Below are 25,804 nucleotides of genomic sequence, written 5' to 3'. Positions count from 1 at the left end.
GGGATTCACCCTTGGGAAGCATGTGTGCACTCCACAAAGCTGTTCAAGAAAAGGCAGAGGGACACACTGCCTTTTTTTCCACCTCCCACTCCCTTCTTCATTTGGCTCGCTGTGCATATTAGGAGTAAAAGAGAGAGGCCGGGTTTTACTCCTGCCTGACTTCTTCAGTTTTCCAGAGATGAGCAACTACCCAAGACTGCACACCGATCTTGGGTCACAGCACACCCTGGTCCTATATAAAAATTACTCCCCTTCTCCTTGCACTTCATCAGTGGAATAAGTAGACGATGGTCCCGTGTGGTTGAACACAAGGAAGGCAGGTTGGGGAAGTGCTCTCTGCATTAGCACAGCTAGCCTTTGTGAGTCTCCAAATTAGGATGCAGAAGAAGAACGCAGTCTCTGCCTTAGCCAAATGTAAAGGGAACCTTTCTGCATATTTTTGATGTGATCTTATCAGCAGACAGCTTTTTCTTTTCAGTACAATAAATCCTTGTAATTCCACAGTACAGAAATCTGACAATACAGAAAGTAATCTTTATGATGGCTAAAAGTCTTTGCACAGCATATATTGCAGCTTACGATAATTATTTATTACTGGTGTTACCATTACTGAGTGCTTAATGCACTTGTGGCCAGTGGGCAGAAAATAAGCAATACCCGGTGACAAGAGCAAGAATGCACTTCTTCTCATGGCAAGTAACTTTTTAAAGTTCCTGTCAGGCTGTAATATTTTTTCTGCTCCATGCAAGAGTATTAAAATAAAAACTTTGGATATATAAATCAGAGTAGGGTGAGTTCACTTCTGTGCCAAGAGGGAGCCAAATGAATCCTATAGATGTTAAAGCTGAGAGGGGCCTCCTAGATCATCTTGTTCTCCCTCCCTTCCCATTGCTGTTAACAACTGCTGGTGGCGCAGGAGCAGAATCTTAAATAGCAAAAATCCTGAGCTCTGCCCTCCGGCTGCTTATCAGTGCATTAACGTTTTCTACAAAATATTTACTACAGCTTTATTTTTCTATACCTTTCTATTTTCTCACATACCCTATCTAATATTCACATCATCGCCTCCGCAGAGATGGTGAACTTTCTCTAAGTAAGTTATTCCACTGTAAGACTGACCTTCCCTTAAGAGTGCCTTTTCCTCCTAATGCATAAAATGAATTTTCTTTTTTCTAGTTTCAGTTCATTACATCTTTTAAGTACTCGATAATTCCTCACCATCTTTATTGTCACTATAGTTAGATGTTTATAGACAAGTACATCTCTTCCTTATTGCTTCAATATGGAAGCATGGAAGTGACAGCCACATGATAAACAGCAAATCTGCTGGAAAAACTGAGAAATCACGTGGGAGAAGACTTTCAAAGGCATAAAGAGGAATTAATAATCCCAAGTGCAAGCATGTGTGTATGCACACAGGTGTGTAAAAGAGAAAGGAAAAAGAGAACAGATTTTCGGCACGACTAATATTCCTCCGTAAGGAATGGTTCTTTTAAGGTGTTTTGAGAGCAGTGAGATGGATCTATCAGTAAGCAATTTTATTTATTTTCACTTCACAGCAACCATCAATCTGGAGATGAAATAAGGCACAGGAGGGGATCCTGTCCACCTATTTACCATTAGGCATTGCATAATAATACTCCATGTTTTCTGCGTTTAGCTGCGCAAGCCTTAAACAACAGGATTTCCTTGCTTGTCTGAGCCCGTGGTTGAGCCCCAGGGCTCCAGAAGAGCGGATCAGGATGATCTGGCAGAGTGCCACCACGACCCATGTCGTGGAAGCTATGCCGTGCTTCCTCACCTGGCTGAACCAGCACCAGAGATGTGCAGCCGTTTGTTACAAGCTTCATCCCCTTGACCCTTGTGCCTTCTTCAGCTCAAGTCTTCTACTGTCATTTCCCCTAAAAGGGTTATTGGAAACGTCCTTGAAAGGAATCTATCATGACAATTTTATGCTCATAGCTGACTGTGCTTCCTGGATTTCCAAAGGGTGATCCTTCTTTTCCATATTTCTTACCTCACCAATATGCTTATTAAAGCTTTTGAATATCTTTAGAACATTTGCCTAGTATTGACTTTCTGCTTTCTGAATACCACAGTACTTGCCTAGCGCTCTTGTGATATATCATGTGAATACAGGCTATTTTTTCCTATTATGCAAATATTATTTTTTTTACTGAGAGTTTCATCTGTTTTCACATATATTAAAGGGTATAACAGCTATTACTGTTATCAGTAGCTGCAACATGCTTATATCCTGAAACAAATAATGTTAACGCTGGTGGTATAAGCTTAGTAAAAGATATTATATGTAAAAACTCTTGGAAAAACACTGAGGCTAGTTGATTCCTCAGACTGACCGAATTAAATACTGGCGAATACGACGTTTTACCCACTATAAAAACTACACAGGATGGTCTCACATTGGTTTTCAGTTTAGTTCAGGCCTGTTTTTTTCAGAAAAGGCTTTTTTTGCTATGGTTCAAAGTACCACAGAGTAAGTGCAGAGACGGTAGCATAGCAACCACAAAAAAGTAAGTTTAAACACTGAGAAAATGAGCTTTTTGCTTTCTAATAGCAGAGCTTTCATGTTCATATCTTCTTGCTGGGTTTGAAACACCTGTTTCTATTTCAGCTGACTTTGTTTGCTTCATTCTTTCAGTACAGAAAGCTGTGTGGCTGTCCTGAATTACAATTAAGTAAGCCTGTTTTCAGTGAATATTCTCCGGTCATCAACAAAAAGTGAAGAGAATTTTGAATGGTGAGGAATTAATTTAGTTTTCAAATTAAATTCGCACTTCCTTGAAATGGAAGTGGGTTTTGGTATGAAACAGAATTGGTTCTTACAATGGGCATGAGAATAAACCTACTTTTGGCCGCTGACTCAAGAAAATTTTAGTGATAACATCAAATAAATCCAAGCAATAGCCGCTGTGATTTTTTTAAATCCGTTTGAAGGCTGTGTGCCCTGTCTGCACAATAATGTGAACCCTGTCTGGACAGCTGAGGGACTTAGAGTTCCGTGCTTTGGCACGTCATTGACTTTTCCTGTTTACCTGAACCGAGTTTAAGGCTGTGACTTACCTCAGATTTGCATCTTTGTTTTACAAGTTCTTGGTGTCTGGAAAAGCGTATGTGAAATGCTGACTTAAATAGCATCTCCTGCTCGTAATGTCTCCTCTGCACGCCTGTGTAGCCACCTAACAAGAAAAGCAGTGGAGAATAATCAATGAGGACTTTTAAACGGTTTCTGTTTTGAACCTTTACTTAGTTATCTTGAATCCTTTTGCATTCTCTATTATATTTTTAATTAGGGTACTTTTTCCTGCTAATATTTTAACTGCAACAGACACAAACGATCTTTGAATTGTGGAAACTGTATCAGACCAGGTGCACCCTCAAACTGTGATTTATCCTGAAACGACACGATTTCTACTGAACTGGAATCTCACTATCCCCACACTGCAGCTAATGACAGGCAATCTTTTGGTCAGGTTTATCTGTATTTTCACCCATTCTCCCTTCCAAGCTGTCAGGTGCCCAAACATACACTAGAAGGCCCCTAAACCTATAGTAGAAAAAAAAAATTATAGTTCCAAATATGCTATTGCAGATTCTGCAGTTGTGCTGGGTTGCTTCCAGTACATTTAAAGTATTCTGATGTATCTGTGTTCAAATTACGTGATTTTTGGCCGCTTCTGTTTTCCCTGCTAGTGTGGGAATGCATGAGGTGGAAGGGACGTGTTCATTGAAGCTGGATCTCTGTCAGACATATTGCGGTGCTTATGAAAGGCAAAGATTAGGATAAAAAGGCAGGAAATGAGCGAACAGACCTCCCGGTTGTTAACGTGATGGCTTCGCTTGTCTATGACCTGGAAGGCTTCCAGCCACCAGCGTTTTAGATGAAAGGGTGAAGAGCTGACAGCTTGCTGTACTTGACCCTGCGCAATTTCCCTACCACCTGCAGGGTCCCAGCTGGGGTGGAGGGTGCTTAGGATCGCCCCGGGACAGTCACATCCCAATGTCCCCTGTGCCAGCGGGGCCAGAGATGCAACACAAGGGTGCGGGGACAGATGGGTTTCTTCTTCTGGCAAGGCCATGAGGCACAACGGAAAGCTTCTGCAATGCCCCCAAAATGAGTTTTTGCCTCCAGACTTGGACAGAATGAAAATAATTCCCTATTCTTACACCATAAATACAAATATTACACTTTCTCTCCAATTTTTCCAGCCCTGATTTTGCATGAAAAGCAAGTCAAAGTGAGCAGTTCTTAAAGAGATTTTTACCCCCTCATTTCAAAGCAGAAACCTACTATGACTTAACAAAAAAACCAACCCGAAACTCATAACTTCGGTGAATCTTTTGCATGACTAAACTTCTAGGATGCACTTGACTATGTGGTTTTCCATTACTAACCCAATCTCTCTTTAAGTTTTCCTCTTCCAACTATAATTCTGTTGGCAGCATTTCAGTTGTTGTAGAAGTAATGCAATAAGACTTCACAAGCTGTGCAAAGCCTTTAAAATTATGGAGCTTTACAATGGACCTAAAATTCTTATGTCCATGTTACAGCGGGATTATCTAAAGCCCAGAGGTTATGCAAATCGGCTATAGTTATGCAGAACAGAGCTCTGAAGAAAATACTAATATCCTAACCCCACACCTCATTCATATCCAATGGAAGACAGATCCACTGCCATAATTAGTGCTCTTATTTATGACTTACATAATTTTTAAATACATTCTATTGACACATCTTCATTTTCCACATACGTTTTGCACTGGAATGTCATTACTGATGACTTATTAGCAGTAGAATAACATCAATGAAAAGAACAACACTGTTGGAGAATTATTGATTATTGAATAACACACTTAAAAAATGTGAAGTATCCATGTTTCTTCACAAGTGAATTAGAGACGGTAGTTGTTCTATAGTTAAACCTGAAGTTTCCTATTATAATATTCATTTATTTATTTATTTTTCAAATAAATCTGTCTTGGAAAAATGACTAGCTGGATTAGCTGGAATTTACTAAAATCTGCATTCTGACAAAAAAATGGAACAATTTCATATATTTATATAATCTTTGGGATTTTCTCATAGATCATTACATTTTCCAGGCAACTCTTAGAAGAGGGAGAAAGGGAAGAGTCTCAGAAAGTCAGTACAGCCCAGCCTAAAGTAGGAAGGGAAAGGTTGACTAGAGTCCATTAAAGCAGAATCTCAGACAGAAAAATCCAAACCAGTTGACCCTTTTTGATTCTTGTCTCATTTAGCAAATCAGGAGTACAGAACGGAGGAAAAAGGAAATTGAGAGATTTTGTACAACAGGAAGCTCTCTGTTCTTTTTCTCTCCCATGACTAAACGCTAAAACTACCTGTTGCTCCGTGGTAATGTGTATTTCTGTCAACACCATGTTTGAATCCAGTGCGGTCAGATACAATTCTATTAGTGACACTACATTTGAAATGTCAGGCCTGAATTTAGCCCTAAATAGAACAGAAATTGTACTCACAAAGCAAATATTAAGCTTCATTCTTTCTCATCCTCCCTTTCAGTAGCCTATGTGGCCATAAAAACATGTAATTCTAGAAAAACCTCAAATAAATTTATTGGAATTCATTTTTTAATTGTTATTTTTGATCTAATGTATGTATTCTTATATTTCCCAATACAGACGGATGACAGGAAATATTTTTTTATTATATTTATAAAAGTTGAAACCGTTTGAACTATTTAACCAGTGCGTTAGCGCTGATTGCACTAAACACCATTAGTATTTATTGAATAGAGCCCCCCTTATAAATTTTCCCCGAACTAATTATGAGATTTTTGTCCCTTTTCTGGCCCAAGTTACGTAGGACTTGCTGCTCTTCCTGTATCTGTCAGCGGACTGCTCTTTCCCCCGACAGTGCCTCTGTCTCCCAACATCGTGTGGAGTGCCCTACCTGAGGGCCACATCATCTACGATGAGCTCTACCTCTTTACGGTCAATTCTCATACAACATTCTGCGTTCAGTCTGCACCTCCTGCCCATCTTCAATGAGCTATGGCATCCAGTAGGATCATACCACAGATGCCTAAAATACCCTTTCTGTTCTTTGTTTTGCGGTGGTCCTCTGGCACATGGAAAGAGGCTTAATTCACATCCCTATAGGGGCGGTGAAACATATGCAATGGGCAGAAGAACTGCTTTTCTATCTGTTCCTCTTGGTTGCTTTTCTTTCCTACTTTGTGAAGATTTCTGAGATGACAGCAATGAGAAATGACTGTACACCTCCCCAGAACACTTATGTTGGTAAACATTTAGTGAAACAAGTAGTGCCTCAATGTGCCTCAGTGAGGCAACTTAAGCCTCACTGACTGAACTCCAGGGTTGAGTATAGCATTTACAGTGGGGCCTGTCATTAGTATCACTACTGGAATATAAATCAAAAAAGAAGAATGTAACCATCACTGCACGTATACAGCTTAGGTGGGAATACACGTATTTATTTCACATTTAGCTAACACAATCTGCAGTAGTCCCAAATTCTGATACCTGCGTTTGCATCTGAGAAGCATCTTTTTCCTGGAAGGGCTCTTTTTGGGCATATCCACACTAGGACCACAGGGTGCCTTCCCTACCTTGCAGCTCAGCTGCATCATGCAGTGACCACCTTCTCCCCCCTCCATACACACACGCTATGAGCTCAACTGCAAGCCAACTCGTAAGCAGAGATGGGGAAGCAACCCAGCAAACTCCAACAGGCTTTTCTATCCAGATGATCACAGGACCTTGAGGTGAGGTATAGTCACCTCAGGTGTTAGACTCAGCCAGCGGCTTTAGTCTTTGAAGGAGCTACATGCTAACATTAATAAAAATACAGAATCCTGGCCCTAAGTGACCTACGCCCATTTCAAAGAAGACATCTCATTTTCTGCCTAAAGTCAGTCAAGTGCAGTCTTAGGCAAATATTTCTCATTAAACTAACTTCATTTTTAATTGAGGTTTGAAGGTAAACAGTATACTACTCAGAGCAATAATTATTACTGTTTAATTCAGGTGGCCTTCATCAATGCATCAACCAATATGATTTCAGTCAAAATCTGGGAACTTATCACCTCTTGAGACTTAATCAGAGTCATCTCGAATCCGACTGAATCATTTAAGGACACGTGTGAAGGGGTTTTCTTCATGTGAATTTTATTGTCATTGCCTGAAACAATATTACCTGAAACATTGGGGACACTTAATACTTTCTAGTTGTAGACATATAACTGTGAGGCTCATGCTCCCCTCAAAGGGGCAATTGCCTCTCCAATCACTATAGATGAACTTAGACGCCCCATACCCTCCAGCGTAGAGAATGTGAGCAACTCCTTGTGACACAACTCTACGGTAGCAACCGTGAAGCAGGTGAATAAGGATAGGAGAAAAATTTAGTACATGAGGTTATTTTAAAGGCATATGGACCTTTCCACGCTTCAACTACCCAGGAGGCTGAGAAAGATTGAAGTCCAGGGCCTTCTGCTGACAACACATCAAAATCAGAGAAGCACAAAAGTAAATTAAAACATTATGATAGGTTCACCCATGCATTCCATAGGAAAAAAATACCAGACACAATACAGAAATGCAGATACTTTCACTGTACCAAAGACACCTCTCTCTACAAATCCTATTCCCAGGACCGACAACACAAACCTGCGTCCTTTTTCTTAGGGGTTTGTTCAATCAACTTTAATAAAAGACAGCACTTACTGTGATTCAGTTACTGAATAGAAAATTGTAAGCTAAAATGTGACGGTTTTTCCATTACAACCTACAATTAGGGAATCTACAAAATTAATTTCCTTCACCTTTAACGAGGTTCTGTTATGTGGTTTGGTGTGCATTATTGTGTGTATTAGTCATAGCCTGACTGAAGGGAAATGCAGCATCAAATTTATTGTAACAGCAATTTTCCTTAAAGTATATTAGCAGAGATGAATTGGCAGACCCCTAAAACATGGCTTAAACCTATCTTTTATACAATATTGCCCTCTATGGGAGCACAAGATGTAACAGATTTGAAATAAGCATGCTGCTGTTCTTTTGTCTTATTAATTTTGTTTAGTATATCTACTTTCTTAAAACGCTTTTCTTTTTAACTTAAAAGCTCTATGCCAGCACGAAAATCAACCTATCACTCTCTCATAATTTAATCTATTTCTTTTGAGCCTACATTTCATATTGTAACAAATGTATCTACTACTGGTGTTTAGCTTTTATATGATAATTTCAGTTCACAGAGTCACTGCTCAAAGTGTGTATGCCTTTCTGCCATGTTTTTTTAAAAAAACCAAACACTTCAACCAAAACGCACACAACCCAGCAGTCACATCAGTGGTATAAATACACAAACAACATTTTGAATTTTATTTCTAGAGTGCCCAGAAGTCCTCAGAGAGCAAAGAGGCAACTCCAAAACATCACTGTAGACAGAAACAGATGCATTCAAATGTAACCTGTTGAGCACTAGTGGCACGAGAAGAGAACAAATGGTTCTTTTCCCAAAGGTTTTGTTTTGTTTGTGGGTTTTTTTTCAAAAAAAAAAAAAAAAAAGCCCCAACACATTCCGTCTGCTGCCCTCCTGATTTTCTAAGAGAGCAGTGCTGAAAGTCTGTAAGTAATTCCCACCACAGAAAAATGAATCAATAGCAGTGAGACATTAAAAGCATTTCTGTAGCTTATTAACTCTATTCTTCTTACAGACATTGCAGAGAGATTTCACATTTCTAAAGTCAGTGCAATGTAAATATAAAATCATGATCTTGGTATCCTTTGTCAGAGTACAACTTCTTGAAGTACGTTAGCCTCCCTTTTGCTGAACCCAGGTTTCTGGGGGGTTTTCATAATGTTGAGACAAAGCACAGTTTCGTTAGTCCCAACACAGATCTCAGAGGCAATACTTGTATTTCCGTTTTAGCGTGGTGTGTCATGTTTCATGGTTTGGGGTAGCTTTCGTGAACATTGCAGTTCGGCACAGAATGTTGCGCCCCACGAGAGAAACGAAGACATCACTCCTGGTGTACCAGTATAAGCCAGAGCTTCTGCCAGACTGGAGAGGACGCCGAAATTCCGGCATAGTTTTTAAAGTTACGATACTGAAAATGTTCCTGTAACGAACAGCTAGAGCTTATAGTAACATAAAAACGTTGGACCCAGAGTACTTACTTTCCTTACACAACTAATCCCACCGAAGCTAACAGAGGTACTCATCGTAGGGAGAAGAACATGTTCGCACACCTAGACAACCACAATTCCGTAAAACAAAAGGCTGTACAACACGGTACAGAAACCTTTCAAGTGTAGAACGTTATGTACCCAATAATCACTAGGAGGAAATCAATTTTCTTAAAAGAGGGAAGACCAAGTCCCTCCAAGTACCACGGACCAGTTTGCAAAGGAGAGGGGCACAGAAGAGAACAGAAACTGATTTACAAAAGCTTCATTCGACATCAAGATTTCCCACGCTAGCCGGAGCATTAGCAGAAGTAGCTCGTAAGCATAAGGCCTCCTCCTATAGGACTAGATGAAGCAGAAAACAAATTATAATGGGATTATATAAAAGAAATTTGCTAAGAGGTGAAACAAAACACTCTGTACAACAGGATCCATTTATTACAGCAATGCCAGAATACCAGTTTGAAAGTGTTTTAGTAATGGATTTTTCACTTTAAAAAACCCTCAAAGTTTTAAATTAGGGTATATAAAAAGCTATGCTTGTGAGAGCTAACCTAGGAAAAAGTCATCCTTAGAATGTAATGGAAGCTTGATATCTAGAAGGGAAGGACAGAAAAGTAAAAAGAGAAACATAAATGTTCTTTGTAGTTCCTCCTTTGAAAATATCATTCCTAGTTTCACCTTTTATTCAGAAGGAGATTAGAGTATTTAAAGAGCCTCTGTAGACGTGTTAAAGGGGACTCCCATTGGAGCCATGGTCTAATTAAGCTACTTTACGAATCACACCACAGTCTGAATAACTCAAATTAAAAAAATATTTAAAAATCACCTAATACATTAAACCAGGTGTTCAAGCTTCTTAATTTTTAACAATAAAAGAAGAAATGCTTAGTTTTAAGATTTGTATGCTATCACTTAGTAGTATGGATGACGTTCTTTGTGATAATGGCTTTGCCAACAGTTGGTTTGGATTCCTCTTCATTAGAAGCTACCTTCCTCTAGGCATCTTACCAGCCCTACTACTATGTCACTGTTTATACTGTTTGTTCTCTTGCATGAGCTGTTAACTATTGGATCCTCAAAGAATTTATTTGAGGTAATGACTTGCTGATTTATCCATCAGGAAAACAACATACTGCAGTGAGACAACCCCATTACTCTCTCTTTACTTAAAAAGCCACCAAGGCTCAGATATGCAGCTGGCACATGACAAGCGAATGTTGATATTATACAGAGATAATTGTTCTCATGGTCCCAAGTGTTGTGATAGAGGAACAAGAATGAATTACCTCTTTCTTTCACAAAATAATACCATAATTTGTTAGATAATTACTCCTTAAAATGCAATGGGAGAAGAGAAAAGGATATATATTACTCCCCAATGGCCAAGTTACATACCTTTCCTTTGAGCACATTCTGGTTTCCTCCTTTATTTCTATTTTTTCCAAAAATAGCCCCACTAAGCTTGGACTGGGAGAAAGCAGAAAGGCTTAAAGGACCTCAGCAGAAGAACGATGCAGCAGGGACCAGTCTCTCCACACCAGCAGCGTTGCTCTGTCTCTTGGATTGGCTTCTTCCCCTGCTGGAGGCAGAGACAACTGGCCATTTTTTGCCCATTTCTCATTGCAGTGCACTCTCTGTGAGTCAAGGGGAATTATGTGAAGACCTCTGATGAAGAGACTTCGTGAGTCACACGGGAGAAAGAAACACAATAAATGGTTCTTCATACTTCCACAGAAAGGGGAAATGGGAGCGCAATCGGAGTTTCTAGATCAACAAATGTCCATATTTGCGACAGTTTGCAATGCAGTGGAGGTAGCAGCAAGCGTCTCTGAGCGAGGCAGTCATTGGATGAATTGGACCTGCATTTAGCCTAGTTTTTGTGAGGATTTACAAATATAGACTGACTTGCTTATTGGCAGGGAGGTCACAAGAACAGCGTTCATGGAAACAGACCAAATGAGAAACAGCTCCCGTACACTGCCAAGGTGTTACAGCTGCAAACACAACTCACAAGGGGGGCTGAGCAGAATATAAACCCTCTCTGGTGCTTTAGCCTCTCCTGCTGAATGAAAGCATGGTTTGGGAAAAAGATCTTTTGTTCCTAAGTTCTAGTCCTACCTCCCAGGAGCTTTCTGATGACTTCAGGCCAAAGCTGAACCCAGGGGGATTCCATAGGGAAAACTGTGGGAAAGCGCCCAAAAGGCTTTATGGATACACAAAGCCATGTTTCTCTCACACAACATAAACCCTTGTCTCCGTAAACTGATAACTCAGGAAGTAGTGACACAGATCAGGCTTTGGATTAAGCAGAAGAAACTCATTTTTTGCTTTGATAGTATCTTGATAACAGTACTTAAGAGATCAGAGTTTGTATTTTTACAGTTGAGTAAGCACTTAAGACATAAAATAGTAATGTAATTAGAGATGTGGAGCTGCTCTAATGCTAGATGTTAATGAATGTATGTTGGTTTAACAGATATTTCAACATTAGTTTATATCAACACGCTCTCAGAAACTAATATATCCGAAAACTTACAGGAACAAAAACACACTAAGGCATCAAAGTTATTTTACAAAGGAATAAAAATTGAAGATAAAGGTCATTACAGAACTGGTATGCACTGATTTGCCTTTATCATTTGCAGAAGAAGTGTGTCCAACCATAAACAGGGGAGGATAATAGAAGCTGAATAGAAACTGTACAGCTGGAGAAAGTCAGCAGTCAGGGAATCTAGTTGATGGGTTTTGATTTTTTTTTTGTTTGTAGGACTTTGCATCATTTTTGCTGTTGATGTTGTTTCCAATCAGTGCTTCGTGCTTAAGTGGACTACACATTCTCCACTGTCATCTGGGAAATAAGAATAACCTGTGACAAGGCAGGCACTTTCAGTAGAAGACATGAATGCCATAACTGAGTTGTGATGCATGAAACTCGGCTCCGAGTGTATCTATATTTCATCCCTACATTTCTGAGCATATAAAACCTCTAACACATTTTGAGTCAGAGCCAAAATATTCAGATTAAAAAAACCTGACAACTTATTGAGACATCAAAAAAACCAAACAGACTTTTCTTAATGAAATATATGTTTGAATACTCTAAAAAAAGCACATTCTGCTATGCCTTTATGTTTCTTGCACTTTTGATGTGAGTGTAATTAAATTCTGCATATCTTGAGGAGCTGCTAGAGAATTAGAGGCTAATCTATAACTCTTATAAGTTGTCATAGTTCTTCTGAAATCAATGGATGTTTCCACAATTTACATCAGCTGAGGAACTGCTCTGCATGTTTAATTAAAGACACACTTGTTTAATTATAGGGAAGTTCATAAGAAGTCTCCACAGCTTAAAGAAAAGCTGATCCTTTCAGCAATAGTAATTTTTTGTTCTTTGAAACTCATCATGAACTTAAGTGTCAAAAGCCACCTTTCTTTCAATAAAGACCATAGAGGTATGTTTGGCTGAAAGAGACAGTTATATGAATTGTAGTCAACTTAATTTTGAAGTGTGGCCTTCATGCTGCAAGGTAGTTTTTGAGAGGAGACGTAGGGAGTACCTATTAAAGTGTCATCAGAGCACTGTAACAACAGGTGAGAAAACCGGGGGCAGTCAGAGAAAACAAAAGCTTGATAAAACTACAACAGAACATCAATCCAAATATTTCAGTGAAAGTTTTCAAATAATCTGGAAGAGCGAACCAGGGAGATACCATATATTATACGCGTTAATTTCTGAAAGTATTTGTCTGCTCTGTAACATCTTTCTAAGCACAGAACTGCAGGAATTGTTTTTCTACCTCATAACGTGCTGTGAAGATAAATACATCAAAGATAGGTGTGCAGACATTGTAGCGATAGTATACTACTTAGAATAGATAACTGTAAGCATTAGAGTCCAGATTTAAGCTTCTAAATAGAAGGATGCTGAATTTTCAGCAGTTGCCTTTTGTCTAAGTGCAGATGCCCCTTTTAAAAAAAAAAAACCCGACAAAGTCTGTTAACTTACACAGTGCTAAGCAGAGAGTCCATGTGAAAGCACTAGGTTTAGAAAAGTAAAGCATTTGTATGTCTTGTAATGTGTGTAAGCTCTGAGAAAATTTGGACAGAACAAAGTAACACTTTCTTCCACTAGCAAGTTTGAAGTAAAAAAAACAGCAAAACAAAACCAAAACAAACAACAAAACAACGAAAAGAACACAACAAACCAAAAAAACCCAACAAACCCACAGTTACAAAACCAAAAAGTCATTGTTTTGGAAAGGTAATACAAGTTTTGGGCAAAGTACTGGCAGGTTTCATCTATAACCTTTGAACCACTGAGATACGAGGGCTGGGCAGTTGTGATCACCTACCTATACAAGGGGTAAATAAATCACATCAGTATTAACTAATAAAGAATTTAAGACAGCTAATGCAAAACCTGCGCTGCAGAGAAGATCCAAAAAAACACACACCCTGTGGCAAGGATTTCAACATAAATGTGGTACCTCATTAATATGTCGATTACTAGAATTTCCCTTATTTTACTGTTTCTCCCCATCCATACTTCATTTCTGTTTCTTGATGTCCTATCTTCTTTCTTGTATATTTTTCCCTAAAGCAGAGCATTAGAATAATATCTCGATTGGAAGGACATTCTAGGCAACTCGGATGCATTTGCGTCCGAGCAAGAAGAGTTCAATTCTCACAACTACCCAAAGGAGGGAGAAGTGAAAATTCAAATCGTACTGTCTTTTTCCCAAGGGTTAGCATGTTCTTTTTGTTACATAAAGAAAGTTGAAGCAATTCTACCAACTGCTTTCCACACATTTCTAAGAAGGGCAGACCCTGGCATAGTAAGTCGCCTGATCCTCCACTTAAAATGAATCGCTAACAGATACGGAGGCAGCGTGAACCAACAGCCATGCTTCTTCATGTTGAATTCATCTAGTGTGGCACGCTCTTAAGCCAAGGATTTAAGTTCAAAGAGTGACTTTAGCAGCTGAATTAAAATACACTCCCAAGGGTATGCGTAACCACTTGGCCACTGGCCCGCCCTGGGAACATCTGCGGCAGCAGCTTCAAAAGGGCAGAATGTTGCTCCCACCACATCTGGCGTCAGCCGTGGGCCGTCCTGCAGCACATTCCCACCCCGTGGCCAAATCCTTCCGCTCACAGGCACGTCTCTAGTGCTTAAAGTACAGCTAGGAGTCAAGAATACGGGTAGAAAGAGGAACAAAACAACTGGGCTCTTTCTTTTTGCACCAGCAGATTAGTAATAGGAAGCTCTCGCATTTTTTGCGGTTTTTGACCAGTGGCACCAGAAGTCTTCCTCGTGTTGGGAAAAGACTCTCTCGCTTGATTTGGAGGTTTCAGTTTACAGCCTAACTTAAGTTCTGACGTTCACACAGGATGCAAGGAGGCACCCGCTCATCACCCAGTTGCAGTGGGAACCCAACACCGAACCTTTGCAACAGTCTTTGGAAAAAAAAAGCCCAAATCCACAGCCAGCCAAAGGTGTAAGGCATTTTTAGAAGACCCCAGCGAGTGCTCTGTAATTAGAAATTGCAGGAAACGACTCAGACATACTTCGAGTTTTAATTTTCCCTCAGTTTCTAATTTAGCCAGAAGGAATAAATTAGTCCCCAGTTAGGAATATCTACCATCTTTGAAACTTGGATATTCACAGAGAGCAAATAGCTCTTCATGTAGAAGGTCCCAGCTGAAGGATGTAAATGGTAAACTGCATGGAACACCATTTATTTACCCTATTTTGGAAACACAAAAGGTTGAGCTGACCCTCCTATGATTCAAATCTGAGTTTACAGCGTCATTCATCATCTCAGAATGGGTTTGTTCCAGTCTCCTTGAACAAAACTATTTTCTCCTCACATTTGCTGCACAGAATTGGCTGAATTTCAATTCCAAGGTGTATCGTACAAAGAACAGTTTTGGAGTGAAAGGTGTCAAGCTGGCAAAAATTGAAAATTAGATTGGTATAAAATCTAATTTTTTTAATATAGGAAGTGTTTATTTTTTCCTCTGTAATATAATTTAAAGTCGCATAACAATCATGTTTCTTGGCTATGGAAGTAGATTTCATCTCTAGCTGGATGAGATAAAGGATTTTAATAAGAAATTATGCGACATATAGATGGAATTTGTGTCCCATACAGTAGGAAAATACTTTGCACCTCTGAGCGCCTCTGTTTGCTGGTATCTGTTTGCTGGTATCTACCCAGAGGTCGTGTCAGCGAGATCATTTCTAACCAACTTGCTGGGCGACCTCTGCTTGATTTTGGTCATGCATTAAAAAAAAACATCTTCTGTTGTACCAGGTGATCTTATCAGTGACCTAACAAGAGTAGGAACCAAAAAGTCTTCAAGTATTGCCATTTTCTTGAGCCTCCTTTAGCACCTGGGGATGGTGTGGGGGGCTGGGGGCTCAAGTGTTCTCCTGCTGGAAAATGACTCTTGCAACTTTTCCTTTTTCCCAGGGTTTCAGTTGCAGACTCCAGGTGTAAAATCAGAAGCTGAAAGTGGCCTTTTCCTCCCGCATTTTGAGTGGGCGGGCAGGAGGGGAGGTGGTCCAACTGCACAATGACAGATTATGCAAATCCTCCCGGAGCATCTAATCAATCACGGCAGTGGGAGAGGAATGCAGCTCATCTCCGAATTAGCCTCCGTCGCTGCGTCCTCCTGGCGTGAAGCATCTCCCCCCTCGGCTGGAATGACATCAGAGCAGCTCCGAGTCCTTGAAAGTCTGGGGGTTGATTAGCTGGAGGAATTGGCCGCTTCTGCCAATCACCACCCTGCAAAGCCGCCTCGATACTCTTGTAGATACAAGGGAGAGGGAGGCTGACTACAGCAAACAGGAGGCACGGCGGCGGCACCGGCAGTAGTAACAGGAGCAGCTGGTATTCGGGTGATTAAATAGTTCTCGCAGCCTTTTTGCTGTAGCCTGGCTGCTCCCCGGTGTAATCCCCATGTCCAAGAAGGAAGCTGCATTTTTAACGGTGTGCTGAACAGAGGTTTGAATCATTCCAGCTGGCTGCTTGTTTTGAAAAGGACAGTCTGTGTATAAATGAGATGTGACTGTGCTGGTAGAGTTCAGTTGCTGGGGCTGGAGCAAGAGGAACCTTCCCGGGATGCCGCTCAGACAGCTGCTATCAATTGAAAAACTCTCCCTAGTTTACCTGGAGCCATGTGAAGAGATTTGAATAGCAGATGTCTCTTTCCCGCACGCTAGGAAGAGAAATTCTTCACTAGGTAAGCTATTGTTCAGCTTCTGCACATATTGCTACATTAGCCTATACTTCTGGGTGGGTATTCATACGACTATATAGACTGTGCCTGTACTCAGAGGCAAGAAAACAGTTTCTCAGCCGCTATAAATATCCACATGGTGTGTAAAATTGTATGCCTACAACCTAATTATGTACAGTAAGTACTTCAGAAAGCTGCTTAGAGACTGGCGTTCAAAGGATTATTTGAAAGTTTGGGATAGTCTGTGCCATGTTTGCATGTAAGTGCCCTCGATGTAAACGGATGCGCGCCCTCCAAGGGGAAACAGTCGTCTGACTAAATATATGAAAGATCACAGAAGTTAGAGCATGGGAAGTTATGGGAGGATAAAAGCGGATAAGGTTGCAATTCTTCTTAGTCTCCTCTGTATACTTTGCTTTTATTTGCTACCATCTAGCAAAGTTAAGCAAAACTAGTGTATTAAAATGACAATGTGAAAGCTTTCCATGCATATATAGTAAACATGCACTATTTAAAGTAAGACTAATCGTACTGCGGGGAAACCAAGCCCTGCAGATCTGCTCTCTTACAGTGGTTTGATATCCAAACAACATCCGTCAGCAACATTATTTTTTTTTAAAACAGCATGATCATTCATAGTGTGGAAGCAAGGATCTTTTCGGGTAGTAAGAGGTAAACTGAAGAAATCAGCGTTTGCTCTTCACAGGACTACAGAGTCAGAGCCCAGTGTTTTTATCTTACAGCTGACACACCAGCTCCGAGTCATTGCTGCTGGGAATAAACACTCAAAGGAGAAATGTTCAGAGGTGAATAAAAGTCTCTTCCTACAAGCACTACACTAATGTAACCACACATACATACAAAACGCACACTCATTAAGTTCTCTTTTCCCCAGGGAATTTACCGTATCATTTTTTAACTAACTTCTACAGCTCTTAATCGCATCGATTGGACCCTCCCTCCCTGTGAATAAATGCTGCAGAATCTGGCCTACCCGTGTAGCAGGTTATTCTGCCTTTTCTACCTCTGACTGTTATCAGAGCAAAAGATAAAAAGAGAAATAAGTAATTTGCACCTTGTTTCTTCAGTAGTTTTTAATTACGATCCACCTGCTAGAAGACGTTCAGGTGGTAGAAGAATAGCAGACTCTCCTTGTTCCTAAAGTTTAAAGAGTTGGTGATGTTGCCAGGTGCTTCCCTGTCTTACCCCATTATATCTGTATACTTTCATCACACACATTTTACCGTCAGCCAGGCTGCACTGTCTGACTTGCTTTCTGAAATGCGGCTCTAAAGAAGCGGAGGGAGGCGAGGGGGGGAAATGCCAAGTCGCATTTAACTAAGGAAATTCTTGGCTTCCAGTTTTCTTCTGAACCTTATAAATTCAAATAATATGCTCTGCTCAATTAGATTAGATGTTCCTAATGGCATTGCTCTGTGCATAAGTTTAAGATTGTGTATTAGTTTTTCTGCCATTTCCTCAGAACATGGCCATTTTTTTTGATTCATAATAAATGCCTAATGCCTGAAAGCCTCAGAAATGAAAGCAGGAGTATCTTAATGTCTTGTTGACACCACTGTTTTCTGTGAGGCTGGAGAAATGCTCCTCTAACTTTCATTTTATTGGAGTAAATCAAATCCAAAGGATTAGATTGAAGCACACAGCAGGATGATCGAGTGACTGACCACTTGCATACGCACACATATATATACAGACCCCCCCCCCCATACACTTCCATTTCAGTCCGATCACCCTGTTAACTCACACTATAAAGTTCTGGAAGTCCTATTAAAACTTTATGGATGTTTAGAGGTTGTGATATCTGCTATATTGCTCTTTGCAATGGCACTGATCAAACTTAGCTGATGTGGCAGCATGCAGGGAAATATGAGCTTCTCTAGAGTTCAACTATCATTCAGTGTAAGTGGGAGAAAAATATGCTAATAGTCAAGATTTTTTTTTTTTAAGGCTTACAGTGCAGGAACTATCTCAGAGGTATAATGGGATACTTTAAGGAAAACATGGCCACACATTGCAAACCCAGGGTAACATACCAATCAAAGAAAATGCTGATGAGTTATGAGTAGTTGTGACTGACTTTTCAGTTAGATAAACAAAAAATTTCATTTAACCATATGCCATCAGAAAAAGATTAGTTTCTAATTTTATTTTTCTACAAGCAATAAGGGAAAGAATATAATGATCTTTAACCAAAAAAAAACTGAGATCATTTCTGTTCCAAATCTGATTTAGCCCACAAACAATTTTGATTTGACTGCCTCTAAGACCATAGGGCTGAGCTTCAGCTGCATGTATACACTAATGTTTGCTTGGCAAAGCTTTCTTAATGCTTCAGCTTCCTAGATGCATCCAAGAAAATGCTTTCCATACCTGCAAAATGGGCTTTTCTGAACAAAGCAAACCCTGCGCTAAGAGCAGCAAAGCATTTCAAGCCAGGGCCTGTGTGGCTGGAGGACAGGATAACTCAGAATTGTGCGGAAAGCTGCTATTTCCCCACCCTGTGGAGTCATTTCAGGAACAGGGCACTGAGCTTAAGATGAGCCAAGGGCTCTCCACACTTTCCAAGGTGAGGGGAGCCTGGGTTTGAAATCATTTGCAAGGATTAAGGAATACAGTGTAAAGTGGCAGTTCAGCAGGTCCCTTGTTCTCAGGCCTGGGATGCAGTTGAGGACCATTAGGGCAGGTTGAGGGGCTGGACTATGGGAGAAGGAGGGTCTCTGTGATGGAGAATGCTTGGAACTTAAAAGTGTCCTGTCTCACATTTTGAGAAAGGCTGAAGAATGCTTATATCACAGCAACAACTCTACTGCTACTATTGAGATGCTGAAGCAATGCCCCTCATGAAGCACAAGCTACAAACGCAGAATATGTCTAATTCAACATTTCAATTAGGAAAATTGAGCTATGAAAAAAAAATAAAAATCAGGTGCTGTGAAAAAATGAAAACCATGTACGTCAATCCAAAACACTTATTACAACTACTGTCAGTAATAATTACAATGAAGTCACAGATTCTTCTGAAATTAACAGTTGCTATAGAAAACTAATAATATTTTATCTAAACAGTAATGCCACCAGAATACATGGCAACAGCACAGCAGTGTAGAAACCATGTCAGTATTTCATGAGGAAAACACATTGGCACCAGAAATAATGTATTTAAACTCAATTCTGAAAGGCGCAGAGAAGTATTTAAAACCTATTTCCTTCCCTCTGGCTACAGGAAGGGTCACAACTGCTTTCCCCAAGTGCAGACAACTGGAGCAAATTAATCCTGCCTCTTCTGCTGTAAGGATGGGTTCTGCAGAGCCAGAGCAGAGAGAAGTAGAAGCCAGGGCAGGGTGGGCTTCTTTCATGAGAAAATAAGCAAAAAGAAAGGGGTTCCCTTCTTCTTCCTTGGAAGCTGATGAAATAAGAACTGTACTTGGCTTAGTTAGCTTGGGTGAGGGAAAACCTGCTGAATCTCTGGTGTGCTTTTCACAACCTAGGGAAGTCTTTGTTTTCCCTGCTTCTTCATGTCATGTGGAGGCTACCATGCAAGTTTTCCTTCCTCCCCCAAAACATGCTAAGACAAGGTATTCCATAGCACAGCCCTAAAGCAGACAGCATCACACAGACAGCAATTTAAAATCTGTACACGTACAGCTGCCGATGCGTTTGTCCCAGACCACGGTACAGCTAAACTCACAGAGTGTACACTTTTGCACCCAAAGCTGCTGGTGCAGAATTTTGGCTAGGACAATCTTGGAACTCCAGAGTTAGTCCTTAAGCAGCCGCTGGATGAAAGGAACATCTGCCATCCTGCCACAGCCCACAAGAGCCCTGCAAAATGCACACACAGCTAATGAATCTACAGCCATAGAGTTTTACTAAGGGCTGGACTTAAATCTCCCGTACGTATGTATCATCAGCAGACACACAGCAGACAGAATATTGTGAACAGGCTCTTCCCTGAGCAGAGCTGTGCATGAAACGAATCCTCCTGAAGGACTATCCACAGCTACTTATTTCAACCCGCACTCTGCCAGGCTTCCACTGAAAGGATTGCATTTAGCTTTTAGTGTATAAATAAGTGTTCTGATAAATAATTAATAGTCGCTGCTGGCCATAAAAGAGGCGACTGTTTGGAAAGTTAAAACAGTCTGTCATGAAATATGCACCCACCTCTACGTTCTAGTTTCAGGGGATGTTTTATCCAACATCCTCTCCTTCTTCACGGGACTGTATTTTGCAAGAAGGCCAGAGCTCAACTTGGAGAGCCTCAGGGCATTCTTTGAATTTATTCTTTCTCACTGGGATACTTATCACCCCCTAAACCGCCAGAGGGGAGGGCAGGTGGTCAGTGATTCACACAGAAATTTTTGGAAATGAGAGGAAAATGCAGTAGTGTCTAGGCTTCTGGGTAAGATACAGAAATTACACTTACTGGCCACTTTTGATGCTAAAGCTCTCATAGTTTGTTGTTTGTTTGGTTTTTTTTTTAAATTTTAACAAAAGCAGGGCCATCTGCTTTGACACTTTTGCCAGACTACCTGCCTAAATAGCTGGTATTCTGGACTAGGGCATTTTTATTCATTGCTAGTCAGTAGACTGTATTTGTTGTGCCGTTTTAAGTGGTTTCACTGTTCTACCCACACAGGATTTGCACTGTTAAGGGTGGAACCATGCATGCCCACACAGTCTGCAATCCCTTCCTCCACAGGGCACTCTACAAGCCAGTACTCACTGTTGGCAACTCAGGGTCCAGGTTTGTTCTGAATTGATTGAGCAACCATTCCTCCTTCTAAAGCAGTGATTCTGGAGCTTCATCTTTTAACACAACATCGACTGAGTCTTGTTTCCCCATACCTTACAATTTCTAAACTACCTGCAGGGGTGCACGTTACTATAAGTTGTACCTGAAAAATCACAATTAAAGATCATCACACCTCCGTGGTACATACTGTCCACACGACAAGCAAAGCGAGCAGTGCATGACTCAAAACACTTGACAGTCTCAGACTCACACGAGACTAACTCTTCATCAGCTTTGGACGTAGCAAGATCTACCTGCCAGCAGGAATCTGCAGCAGTCATTCTGCATATTCAGATTTTTAACTAAAATACTTCTGAAAAGGCTTTCTCCTCCATGGAAGATATTTAGGTTCAGCCAGAAAATTAAATACCTGTTTATATATTGTCTGAACCAGAACTTTATGGATTACAGTGTATCATTGTGACAACTAATGAGACATAATTTTGTTGGCTTGTAAGCCTCTTCCATAAACCAGAAAGCCAGGCTGGACTTCCTCTTCCAGGATGCATCCTGGAGATGCATATTGGAAAACACAATATAGGTGTGCACCCAGTCCACTGGAGAGAACAGGAACGGAAAGAAACGTTAACTAATTCTAACCTGGTGCAGGGGCAGTATGTTCAGAAAGATCTTTGACAACCAGTAAGATTTTTTTTTTTTCTATTCCACACATAACCCCCTCTCTTCTTCCAAAACTAAGTTAATGCCTCAGTAATTCAATAAGCAGAGATTTTTCACAAAAACAACAGGTTAATCAAAGCCCTCGCTATTCTATCACATAGCTCTAATGGTATTAGTTCTAGTTCCAGTCTCTGAGCTTAGCGTGACTCAACAAAAAAATCCCTTGAATTCCCAAGTAGGACCCTTATCCTACTAGTGGCATTTCTAAATTGAACTTTATCTAGACAGAACAAAGAATAGTTCTTTTGAAAGAAAACATTTGTTTATATTTTGAACCAAAAGAAAAACAGTATCTATAGGTCATAGATGACACACCAGAAATCTCTAAAGAGATCTTTCACTTGACTGACAAAGTGGCTTCTCTCAGAGAAACCTCGTAAAATAGTGGCAGAAATAAACACGAAGGACAACCAGGGTATTAAGAAGAAGAAAGCAAGCACTGCAAATACATTTGACTGCATATGAAAGTATGAATTTTGCACTAGCTTTCTTAAATGCACTGTTTGCAATATCTATGCTATATAAGTTTGAACCAAATATGAATCATCTTTGAACATTCTACAGCTAATGCCCGTGTAAAGGTAGAAAAGGGTATTGTTCCCACAGCACAGATAGAAAAACTGAAATACTGAAGAAAAAAATAATCAGTGTCCTCCAGAGAGCAACGCATGATGTTGGTGGCAGAAAGAGAACTCAAAGTTTCAGTTCCCTGCCTCATCATCTCATCACAAGGCATTTTTCCTCTTCATAGGCAAACAATACCCATCCAATCATTTAAAAACAAAAAGAAGTTGAATTTGTATTAATATCTTCCATAAAACTTCCTTGAACTCTCTTGTCTGCTTGGCAGCCTCTGAAATACTTAAATACATGAAAGTGAGATATAGTCTGTTGGATACTGTAGTATTTTTAGTACATGATGAAGTTTGTCTAGATTAGTTTTATTGACAATGGTAGTATGTGCAGCCATAGCTGGTTCCCACAAAAAGCTAATCTTTCCAGTTTTAAAGAACTCCTAATAAGACCTAGAATTTTCTGAAGGACTGCCTGGAACCTAGTCTAGGACTGAGACTAGCCTAAGCAATTTAAATATATATAGAAAGGACAGGAGAGACATTATAAACTTAACTCCTTGCCCCCAAAACCGTCATGTGATAAAGCAGTGACAAATGCAAGTATTTTATGAGCAAGGTGGAAGTGACTGTTTGAATTTTCCTTTTTAAAACAATGCCATTTGGGAGTTCAAGAAGCACACACACACACAAAGAGGCACGCGGAGGGTCCCCTCTCTTCATTCACTCTGCTCACCTTACTTTGCTTGAAAGCCATTACGGCTATTTGCTGGCTAACACCTGCCGGGTTGTCACCAGCCCTGGTGGCTTAGACAACGCTGTAAGCCCACACACCTGCTCTGATCAGAGGTTGCTGGGACCAAATTCACTCGCTATGTATTCTATCAAATCTTCTCAACGATAACAAAACCCTTCACCCAATGAGGATGAAGATGGGGAGAGGGGATACCAGTAGAATTTACTTAAAAAATAAATATAGGGAAGCTGTTATAATGAGAGTTAATGTACCCAAAGCTTGAAAATGCTCTCTTGCTGGCTGGAACCTGGCTTGAGTAAACTCAGAATAAACCTCTGTTTAAATTCCATGCGGTAAACGTGCTGCTCTAAGGATTTAGGTACAAAATCTTTGTTATCTGAGTTTAAATAGACTTCCTTTGCAGTAGTAATAGATCATTACTATGTGACAGCAGTAGTCTCTCTGAAATAAGTTAGTGGCCTCCTTTTAATTCCTAGCACAGATGTGACCACATCAGACTTTCTCACAACTAGTCTCTGTGACAGGATACAGACACCACAAAACATGTTATTCAGTGAAATATGTTGTCATTGATATAAGAGACATTTTAATCATCTTGTATGGTGGCAAACATTTTTAGGTCCCATAAAAGCAATAGGAAGACAGAAAGCGCGGGAAACCATTAGCTACTAAAAAAAAAAAAAAGTATAAAGACCAAAGAGTTTTGCTTCTAATAAGCTATTCCAGAGCCTGTCCCTATGTCTTGTAGGCAAAGGGCCTTTTAATTAAAAAGGGAGCTTTTAATCTTTTTTTTTCCTATAAGAAACCTCCAAAAAGTAAAGTTTCAATAGCTATCCAGAAAATCTATAATCGTTGGTAAATTTTCAGAATAGATTCAGGGAATCTGCAGTTATTTGGATGCTAATAGAACTAGAAAAAGATTTTTTTTTTTTTTTAAAGCCTTAGCTTTTATATATGATCAAACAAGATGTACAGAGTTTGACTATTGCACTGATTGACTTTAAGGAGCTCTAGTTAGGCAGCCATTATATTGCACAAATGTCTCTCAACTGAATTCACAACACAAATCATTCTATTGAAACTGGATTGCTAATTGACAGCCTTATAAAACTAGAAAACAGTAACAGAATAGATAGACTGTAATAAAACATCTGATACAGCATCTCACAAAAGTTTTATTTGAAAAGTTAAATGAATTCAAATTGGCTTCCATTGAAGCATTAAACTATGAATTGAAAAGTGATGAAAAGCCATTAACCAAGTGAGATCAGAAGATTTGTTGCATCAGGTCAGGAGGAATGTTTTTCCTGAGGCAGCCTGCAAACGTGTGAAGCCTGCTTTTATTCACCAGCTTCATTCAAAGGGACTGGGGCAATCATAGGATGTTCATTACACCTGCACTCTCCGTTAATCCCACTGGGAAAGCAAAACATCAGCTCCAAGGACTCAATCCTGTAGGTCACACACAACTTTGTACCATGGGAATCTCTGCTACGTTTTCAGCCACAAGTTTCTGCCATGACATTTTGGCTCTGTCATTGTGGCTTAAGCAGTAAGCTTCTGACGTTCAGATCATCTCTCAAAACTTCTTTTCATCTTTGGTAGTTCAGTTACTTTTCTACAGATGTCATGAGGGCTGTAAAGACACCGACCTGTTGAAGGACATCATGCAAGAGCAAGGGGCAATTGCTTCCAGCTCAGCCACGACTAGTCTGCCAAATGACCTTGGAAAAGTCAGGCCTGTACCCAAGAATAATGCTATTCAGCTTTTCAGAATTTTTGGTGAGTTACGGGTGAAAAGTGATAGATATCATTACCATCACTCAGGCAAAATGGACACATTTATTGGAAAACATCATTTAGACAATACATTTATTATTATTTCTTTATTTTAAGTCTGGACACAAAGCTAAGGTGTTTTTCCTGATGACATCAAGATACTATGTATATTTTGGTGTAAAGCGGATATTTTGATATCGCTATGCAACATTTTCGCCACATATGGAGCTGCACAAAGGATGAATGTGGTCATTAACACCTATGTGTTGCAATGGTGACTAGAGCCACTCTGTCAAGAAACAAGAAATATATATAGGTTCTCTCTTCATGCCTGGTCCTCCTAAGACTACGTAAATTATTACTGATTTCTAAGAGCTTCCACACCTGACGCTCAAGAAAAATCAGCAGTCAGTGATTTCTGAGGAAATCATTACAACTACATATGTTCAAAAATACTGAAGTGTTACAGACTGATAAATTGCAGGAAAGGTCACTGAAACATCACAGATGGGATATTTACGTGCATTTATAGGTGGTCCAAATGACCAAGGGACTGTTAGAAGTTAATGGGTCAGGAGAAAGAAGTATTGAGACTGAACATTAGGCAACATTCACCAGAAGTGTGATCTGATTAAGTCTTAGAATAAACTGCTACCAGAAGTTAAGCAACACGAAGTGTCAAATATGGGCTGGGGAATCAAAGGCAGCAATAATTCTGTGAGGGAGGTTTTGCAGAAA

The 25,804-nt window shown here is 40.0% G+C and overlaps 1 protein-coding gene across 1 annotated transcript in view; it reads left to right on the top strand.

The window, feature by feature from the left end:
• Window positions 1–2,497: 2,497 nt before the first annotated feature.
• Window positions 2,498–25,804, top strand: part of LOC128910514 (bifunctional heparan sulfate N-deacetylase/N-sulfotransferase 4) — a 108,703-nt gene continuing 85,396 nt past the window's right edge. Inside the window, exons 1-2 of the mRNA XM_054203847.1 lie at window positions 2,498–2,761; window positions 15,693–16,464. The gene's annotated coding sequence lies outside the window, so the exon portion shown is untranslated. The remainder of the gene's footprint in view (window positions 2,762–15,692; window positions 16,465–25,804) is intronic.

The sequence above is a fragment of the Rissa tridactyla genome, chromosome 5, assembly GCF_028500815.1.
Source record: "Rissa tridactyla isolate bRisTri1 chromosome 5, bRisTri1.patW.cur.20221130, whole genome shotgun sequence".
In the NCBI taxonomy this organism is placed as follows: Eukaryota; Metazoa; Chordata; class Aves; order Charadriiformes; family Laridae; genus Rissa; species Rissa tridactyla.
This window is presented reverse-complemented; position numbering and strand designations above follow the sequence as displayed.